This window comes from Stylophora pistillata, chromosome 14, assembly GCF_964205215.1.
Source record: "Stylophora pistillata chromosome 14, jaStyPist1.2, whole genome shotgun sequence".
Taxonomy (NCBI): domain Eukaryota; kingdom Metazoa; phylum Cnidaria; class Anthozoa; order Scleractinia; family Pocilloporidae; genus Stylophora; species Stylophora pistillata.
In genome coordinates, this window is record NC_142532.1 from 13,898,596 (window position 1) to 13,908,140 (window position 9,545).

The window sequence follows — 9,545 nt, forward strand, 5'->3', positions numbered from 1 at the left end:
ATAATAACTTGGGCTTCTTAATTGGTTGTTGCCCATCTGGACTTTGCCATCTGTATGCAAAATACGTGATAAAATGAAAATTGTCTACCTGGAATTGACACGCAATGAGGTAAAGTTCAAGGTAGCTAAAAGCAAATTTTATTGCTGGAAAACGTCTAAGCACGTGAGAGTTGCGTGGAAAGTTGATCGACAGCACCATTATGTTCCTTGTGCAATATTTTGGAGTGAGGTAGAATTATGTCATAAAACTTACGTTGTTTACTGGAAAATGGCATTTCATCTGAAACTCTAGTCCATACTGATAGCAACTTTTTGAACAAATTGAGCTTTTCGACAAAATACGATTAAAATCCATTTTTTCTTGTAATACTAATATCAGCGGCACGGCTGATATTATGTGGTCGCAAGCATGATCACGTTACTCCTTTACTGAGGGAACTGCTCTGGCTCCCATGGGGCAGAGGATTCTTTTGAAAATCTTATTTTTTACTTTAAAGTTTTAAATAATTTATGCCCTGATTATATCAGTGACTTGTTAGAAACTCATAAGCCAACAAGGTCTTTGCGATCATCGGGTAAGAACTTGATAGTGATTCCTCGCTCCAAGTTGAAATCTTATGGCGATCGCGCCTTTTCCGTCTCTGCACCTAAGCTGTGGAGTGACATTCCTGAAACGATAAAATGTAGTATAGATCTTAACACTTTTAAGCGTAATCTTAAAACTTATCTTTTTAAGCGCTATTTTAATGAATGATTACGTTTGATTATTATTTTACTTTTTACCTTGATTGTGAAGCGTCTTAGAGCTTTTGGATAGGGCGCTATATAAATTAGCATTTATTTATTATTATTTATTACTTAGAATACTTCATAAGATGTATTTTCAAGCGATTATACTTTATAGTTATCTTACTCTGCCGGTGGACATGATCCTACATTAATTAAGCACACACTATGATGGGGGATCGCTAAAACAAAAATATTTTTGTGTTCCTTCGAGAAGGCTCGCCTTTTTTTTATTGATAAACTTAAGAATGCTTTTCGGGTGAAGGCCGGCTTTTTGAAAAGTTGAATTTAACGTTCTTGAGATTTATTAGCGCATTTTCGATAGAAACAAGCGAAAATTAAGATATTCTGCTATTTTATTTAAGTTAGTGCTATTCTTTCTTGATTAAAGATGAAACATATACAGGCCTGTCGACATGAAAGAAAAGCTTTTATAACATGCTGCGGGTGCAAGTCCTATGGTGTAAACTAGGGACTTTAAGCAAACTACGACGGCGATGGCAACGAGAACGTGGGAAAACAATAGATCTAATTGGCAAAACAATAGCTCAGCACGTGCGTTTTAAAACTTTGTACATTTCTTAGCCGTCCTTTGCAAAACAACAACGTGAAATCACCAAAATATGAGTCGTCTGCGAAGCGAAACCGCGGTGGAAAATTATTTTAATTTACATTTGGAACTCAACGCTACTTTTATGCATTATGTTGAGTTTGAGGTCTGGCGTCCCTCCGCAAAAATCAACTTTTAATCCCAATTCGATCTGGAAACAGCGGACAAAGAAGTTGTAAAATAAGCGCCCGGGCGGCGCCGAGGAAATAGGGTGAGCATGCTTAATTACCCAACTTGTAAAATCTCTCTAATGCATGAAGTCTACTATTGTCAGGCGAAACGCGTTTGAGATTAGGAAAAGTCTTGACAAGTGTCACATGGTTTCGTGCACTTCCTCTCTTTAAAAACGAAAATACACTGGACCTCCTTTAGAGAGACTAGTTCATGAGGTCTACTCGCCCTCCGACAGCTTAATTTATTATAAAGTACAATAATCTATTATCACAAAGTCTGACGGCTTACTTCATTACAAAGAACGATAGTCTGTTATCAAAAATTGCTACAGCTTTTTTATTAGGAAGAGCGACAAGTCTCACCAACGGCTAAGTGCTACAGTTATTACAAAGTGCGACAGAACACTCGTCTAAGCCAGCTTAGGCGCAGCGATTTGTAAGAGGAAAAACAAAAAGAATAGCTTTTGTAAAGTTGTTTTGACCTCTCTGTGCTTTCAGTATAGCGTTTGGCTAATAAACATGCAGGAATAATTTAGATTACTGGCAGAATTTATAAACAAACATAAGAAAGATGTTAAAACATGTTGACCTGACAGAAAAGCTCTTGGGGCTATCCATTACGTGCAATGAATATTGCATAAGAAAGAAATAGAGAGACGAGCAGAAAGCTGGAGAATAGAATCCAAAATCAAGAAAAAGCATCGCAGGTTTCGTGTGATGAAGTACTCATAACTGTTCCATCACTGAATTTAGCCGAAAACCCATCCTAAATTTAAAGACATTTTTGAGCTGAGGTAAGGTAAGGAAAGATATATCTATTGCATTTGTAAGATCATCTGATCGCATGAGAACTTCCTTTCCTTTATTCCTTAGAGTAAGCTTTCCATAAAAATGCAAAGTTATAGCATATAATGTTTGGTTTACTGTCAAAAAGTATTTGGAGACTCTGGTAATTTGCAAAAATTATCATCGGACACTTAGACAAAAAGATAAGAAATATAATCGGCCAATACGCAATTACGATTTTGTGCAGCGTGCGTTTATCAAGTATGTTGCGCGCTGGAAGTTGGAACAGGACGAGAAAAGCGTAATAGTTACTCGAGGTGCAGCTGAAAACAACTTTATCTTCTTGAGTACTCTATAATATACATAGCTGACACAATCTGGGCACGAAAAAAAGCGTTCTAGTTCAGTTGTCGGGTTTGCCAGAAAATATCTTGTTATCCGAAAAATTAGACAGGTAAAAACAAGCGATATAATATCCCGACGTTTCGCCGACTTCATGACGCCATTATCAAGGGTACAAATGAAAATAAAATTAACAATCAATCAATCAATCATATCCTTTATTTAAACACGATGAGGTTTAACGCTGGGGGCTTGTGGGGTCGTGTGAATATTATTACAATAACAATAAGAATAGTGTCCCTTAAAATCACTCTACAGAATATACAGTACGAATAATAAAAATGATTTACATTATTTATCTCTAAGTAAATTGACTACAGCGTTTAAAACATAAAAATAGTTAAAAGCATTTAAAGGCCCATTTTCAACCGAGATGCCTTGCGCGCCCAGATAATTTTTCATCTATGAAAAATACGCTATTTTCCTCGAAGTTGCGGAATCGCTTTGATATCTTCTTCCATCTTACTAATTAGGGCTTTCAAAGTTCCATCTTGAATCATGTGCGAAGAACAAACTATGGTAGTATCCATATCAGTAAATAGTTTTTAATTCTTACATGTATGAGGGTGAAAAACGTAATTTGAAAAGTTGAACCGCCGAAGAAGCGGTCAAGAGGAAGGCCGAGTCTGCCCGGCTCGGCAAAGGTTATTCGACTTCGAGAGTCTGTGTAAGATTTATGGAGGGCAAGGAAAACAAAAATGGGTTTCGGTAACACTACAGACAGCGCTTTTGCAGAAATGTTATTGCATTGTTCCTACGATGGAACTAAAGACTCCGGGGAGATTTTTTTGAGGTGAGAATAATTATTTGACTGATTTTTACTTGAGATCCTGAGATATGTATGTAAGCGATCTCATTTGTACAAGTCATTATTCTATAGTTGAAATGCGTAAAGTAAATCAGTTTTGGCCAATATTGGTTATTTTTTTATATCTTATTTAGTGTTGAAGCCGAACAATTTCCTTCAACATCAAGTAAGCTTTGTACAAGTTTTATACACAGACTCAATTTATGATTTTTCAGTCTCGACTATTTCGCTGCAAATTTTTTTACTGTGTTCTTCACCAAATCTTTTTTTTTTCTTTTTAACAGTGTTTGTGAATGACTATCAGAGTTCGCCATTTAACAATAGCGCGATTCCAAAACAAAAACAAACGACTGCAAAGGATCTCGGATGAAAATGGGCTTTTAAATTCTTGGTAGTGCCTTGGTAGTGACTGGACTGATTGTGCGCAAAAATCGAGATCCTTAAAATAACAGTCCTTCTTCACTTTGCGATAAAAAATGAAAACTGGTTTGTGAAATGTTTCGAGACAGCGTTCCAGAGTATAGCGCCTCTATAGGTAATGGAGTTTTTAAGAAACTGCGAGTTAAAACGCGGGACAATTATATTATTACTCCTTCGAAAATTGTATGTGGTGCATGGTTTGTTTGGTGAGTATGACAGAGCCGTAGGTGCTTCACCTCTAAACAAATGCGAACTCAAGAGTAACAACTAATTTACATAGGGGAGGTAGCTACACAAATACTTTAGCACGGATGGAATCCGTTTGCACGATCTAACTCGGTGTTAATTTTTGGATGTAAAGCATGCACTTCTTGAGAACTTTGAAACAGCTAAGAAGGTCCTCAGGGACAGCACCTGCGTGGTCGTTGTCGTAGTGCTTGCGTACTGAAGAGGACGTGCTCTAATGGTTATCCACGTGGGCATATAAATGCCCCCGTGTGTAACCAACATAGCTCCCTGTATTACACAAGTTACATTTAAATTGGTACACTACGCACTGTTGACTAACCAGCTGTGGTTTGGTCTCACATTCTTTAAGGTCTTGACCAATTTTCCGACTGACAAATACGGGCTGGATTGTGGTTTGGAGCTTAATGGTAAGGTCTTTCAACTGCGTCTTAACAATGTTAGCGGAGTCTTGGTCCTTGAAGGGTATGACTACTCGGGTTACATCATTTTTCCTCAGTCTTCCCAACGCCTGCAATGACTGCTGGTCAGCAATTCTCGAGTTGATAAAGGTGTTAATGGCGGAGTTGATAAGGTGGTGAGGGTAGTCCAAACGTGAGAATAAATACTTTAAGCGCTCACGCTCCTCAGAAATATAAAGCCATGAAGAGGACAACGGTACGCGCGATCGAGCGTAGTTGTTAATAAGTTCCGTTTGTACCGGTTGTCAACGTAACTCTGGTAGTTGACAAGGAAACCAGTAGTGGTAGGCTTAACATAAACTTTCGTCTCAATCTGGGGTACACGGTTTAGGAGCTGGGTGCCAAGAAAGGGGAGCATGCCATCTTTTTCGATTTCCATTGTAAAGTTGACAGAGGGATGGGCGTGGTTCAGGGTGTGTAGGAAATCCGTAGCTGTAGTAATGTTGGGCATCATAGTGAGAGGGTCCTCAACATAGATGCATAAAGGCCTTAATACATTACATAACAAAAAGAAAAGCTTTGAGCTTCCAGCGAAATAAGAACAAGGGTAAACTGGCTGGAAGAGTACTGCTGGAAGGCACCTTATAACAATAAATATAGCCTTTCAAGAGATATTTTCATCCTGCTACAGAAGCTTAACTAAGAACATATGTGCTAAAATTTGTATTATGAACTTCTGCGTCACCAGTAAGGCGCTTTTAAAGCTCTAGCTCCCGCATTTCTTCACTAGCCACGTTTGAATGTTTTTCTCAAAAGCCACGGCCCCTTTCTTCGTTGCACGTGGCTCTAGTTCTTCGTCGCACGGAGCGCGATATATCCAATATTTCTCCTCAACACTACAACAATCATTCATAGACCCCTCATCGGAAGAAACAGAACCATTAATGTCTTTTAAAATAGAGAACAGCGACGATTTTCGAGCAATATCGCTACTGAATTTACTATTTACTTCGACAATGCATCGATGAAAGGAATACTATGATGTCACAACGGGTAAAGACGCTGAAAATTATCGTTGGCTCAGTAGTTGTAGTTTGAGCAATGGCGGACGAAATTTAATGAGTTTTAATCAAAATTTTTTTCGGAATTTTCTTTCCGCGATAGGTCTGAATTATATTTTCTCTTTTTGCTTAGGATCTAAACTTAAATCGTCGGCAGAAAAAATTTGTTTTGAAGAACATCAATTTTCGTTTCAGTAGCACTTTAAATAGAGAGGCTTTACTGTAACATTTTTATTCAAGTACTGATTAGGGTGATTTAAAAGATTTCCAAGGAAACTTTGAAACATATCTTTTGATAAAATCTGTCACGACCTGACACCTGTCGATTAGAAAGCGCGTAAGAAAAGCACAGAAGCCCGCGTAAACTTTTGAAAAAACGGCAACATTGGTTTGGCAAGTAAACTCGAGTCAAATGACTATCATGATGAGTTTTTATTCTTCATCGATCTTTAGGACAACGATTAATCTACGAAGAGTTACGTCTGCTCAGTTTTCAATCTTAATTGTAAGTAAAATCAAAGATAAGTTTTTGAACGGCCGTTAGAGCCGCTTGTTTGCTTACTGCAATGGCGTTTGTAAATCTTGCCTTTCCTCCACCGGAAAACTGAGGTCAAATGAAAGACTTTTTTCAGCTGTTGAGAAAAGCGTGTGAGTTGCTCGAGGCGCAGTTAAGAACAAATTTATCCTCTTTAGTGCTCTCTAATATACCTATCTGACTCAATTTGGGCACGAAAAAAGGCTCTCTATTCCAATCGCTTAACAAACGCCTCGTGATCCTTGGGGATTTAAACTGTGATCCAAGGGAAGTCTGCATGGAGAGCAGCGCGCTAAACAGTTTCTCGTCTGAAATTAATCTTCAATAACTCATTAAGCATCCAACAAGGATTACAGCTACAACTAAGTCCCTGCCAGATGTTATTTTGGTGTCCTGCCTTCAGTCGGTACGTGGTAGCGGCGTGATCAACTTCTCCATCAGTGATCACCTGCCAGTTTTTGTATAGCTTAAGGCGAAAGCACCCAAGCCTTCGCCCACTACATAACAGCACGCAGTTATAAGAACTATGAGCCGGGCGCATTCACTGCTGATCTTGCTCAGATCAGCTCTTGTACATTATTAGCTGCGGTGATATGGATACCAAACTTAACACTCTTAATGATGTTGTTGAAAGTACGTTGGACTTGCATGCTCCCGTCACAACAACCAAGATTCGCCATCGCCCTTGTCCATTTGTATCAAGAGGCATTAAAAAACTCATGAGAACAAGAGACCTACTTCACCGCAATTTTTTTGTCTCGTGACCCCTTGGATTGGAGTAAACATAGACAATCCAGGGATACCATCAAAGAAATACTGAGAAAAACAGAGCGGATTTACACTTTTCTTGAAGTTCAACAAAACAAGAGCAATATCCTAGTCCACTCTGGAAAGTAATCAATTGCGTTATTCCATCAAAGAACAAAGAGTCTCAACGAGTTTATATCAAAGACCTGAAGACAGTCGCAGACGAGTTTATGTGTTTTCATTTTACGTCAGTTGGTAACACTGCAGCTCTCGCTGCTACTCATCTTGCAGAAATTAATAACATCACTTGGTCAGAGCAGCAGTTACCATCATCACCTGCTGGAGATGTTTTTTACTTCAAGCGTGTGTCGTGTGAAGATGTGCGACACATTATTTCGTCTTTGCCGCTAAACAAGTCTCCAGGCCCTGACAAAAAACATACCAGAGTTTACAGGGATTGCCTTCCTGTCATCCTGGGTCCCCTTACGGAGATTATAAACTCTTCTCTTGAGTCTGCTAAGTATCCCGATGCGTGGAAATTCGTGGAAGCGATTCCTTTACTTAAGGAACGGGACCATGAAGTGGTCTCAAATAATTGGCCCCTGTCACTACTTTTTGTTGCTTGTAAGATTGCTTCTAAGATGGATTGTTCTCAATCAGTTCAGCGCATATCTTTTTAACAACGGCAAACTCTCTTCTCACCAGATTGGAAATACGAAACTTCATTCGACCGAGACTTTAAACCTCTTAATGGCAGACCACCTCCTGGAGGCAATGGACAAGACGAACGTAACCGCTTTGACCTTCTTAGACCTTTCGAAGGCTTTCGACAGCTTGAATCATAATAAGCTGCTTGCTAAGCTCTCGTCCATCGGAGCTTCTCCTTATGTAGTGAACTGGTCTAAGAGCTATCTAACAGGCCGATCACAGTCAGTTCGGATCAATTCCATTCTGTCAGATCCCCTGCCTATCACCCACGGAGTCCCCAAGGAGCAATTCTCTCACAATTGCTATATTGCATTTATCTAAACGATCTGCCTTGCGCGCCTCAAGTGTGCGGTCTTGAATAATATGTTGACGATTCCAAAGTCTTCCTGTCCTTCTCTTTATCTGACGTAGACACAGCGATGACAAACCTAGAACAAGATCTACTGCGCAGACAAGACCAAGTTTATGCTTATCGGAACTAGGCAGTTGAGGAAGAGGTTTCCCTCTTCTCCTGTGGTGTCTTTCCTGGGCAAGTCTTTAGAGTCAGTCGCGTCAGCGAAGGATTTAGGTGTGACCCTGGACTCTCATCTCACATATGAACATTTCTAACGTTGTTTCCTCCTGTATGGCAAAGCTATGCCAGATCAATCGGGTAAAAAATAGTTTTGATGGGAGAACGCTCGAACAATTAATATCGTCGTTGGTCTTTAGTAAAATGCTGTACTGTTCGACAGTGTGGTCCAATAATTCTACGACCAACATTAAGAAGTTACAGCTAGTGCAAAACTTTGCTTGTAAATTGTCACTAAGACTAGAAAGTTCGATCATGTGACTCCTCCAGATCTATTACGCGAACTAAACAGGCTCTCTGTAGATCAGCTTTTATTTTTCAGAGCCTCTGTCATGACTTATAAATGCATGAACCATCTTGCCCCTAGTTACTTGTGTAGTAAGTTTTGTTAAGAGATCGGACATTCATAATCGTAGGACACAAAATTGTGAAGTTATACAGATTCCATTCTTTAAGTCAGCGTCTGGTCAGCGGTCCTTTGTCTTTAGAGGGGTGAGGCTCTGGGACAATCGATCCCCTGAATTAAGACAGTGTGCTTCCCTGAAGGCATTTAAGGAGAAACTTAAGAGACACCTTCTTGCAAACAGTTATTATTTTTGATATAATTAGTTATATTAATGTAAATAGTCGTTAGTTTTTGATATTATCGATCTGATGAATTTATGTAAATAGATGCTGAAAAGCCCCTTGGGGAGTACCTATTAAAAGTTTTCTATCGTCGCGTTTAGCAGATAATATCTTGTTATCCGAAAAATATGCCATGTATATGCGAGACAAAATGATTAAGAAATATTTGGAGACCAATCATTCATTCAAACAAAAGCTAACTGATACCAGAGAGAAGAGAGAGTCAATTATTCAGTGACTCTATCTTGTGATACTTGTCGAACTTTGTTAAAGATATGTTCACGGCCAGCTAAGCAAAGCTGTTTCGTTTTCCCATCCAAAGAACTATCATCGTATCATTCTGGCTGTTTTACAACGACGAGCAAGCGCCCACTATTAGAAAAGGAGAGACCGTCGATAAGAAATTATCTATTTTTTGTACCTTTCAGTGCGACCTAATGCGACTACCTGAGACGATTATCATCTTTCAATAAAACTGATTTCCCGTAATGGTTTTAAGAATGACAAGTTTGATTTTCTTGTCATTTGGCATAATTTCTAATCTCGTTTTAGTTTTCACACTATCATTTGCACGTACTTGTTCAGGGGAGGCGTTTCCAGTTTTACCATTTTAATCTTGTATTTTCTTCCAGGGCAGTGTCAACTCTTTCTGATTAGTTTCACG

The 9,545-nt window shown here is 39.1% G+C and overlaps 1 pseudogene; it reads right to left on the reverse strand.

Moving 5' to 3' along the window:
• Window positions 1-4,316: 4,316 nt before the first annotated feature.
• Window positions 4,317-5,143, reverse strand: LOC148716659 (uncharacterized; annotated as a pseudogene).
• Between the last annotated feature and the right edge of the window lie 4,402 nt (window positions 5,144-9,545).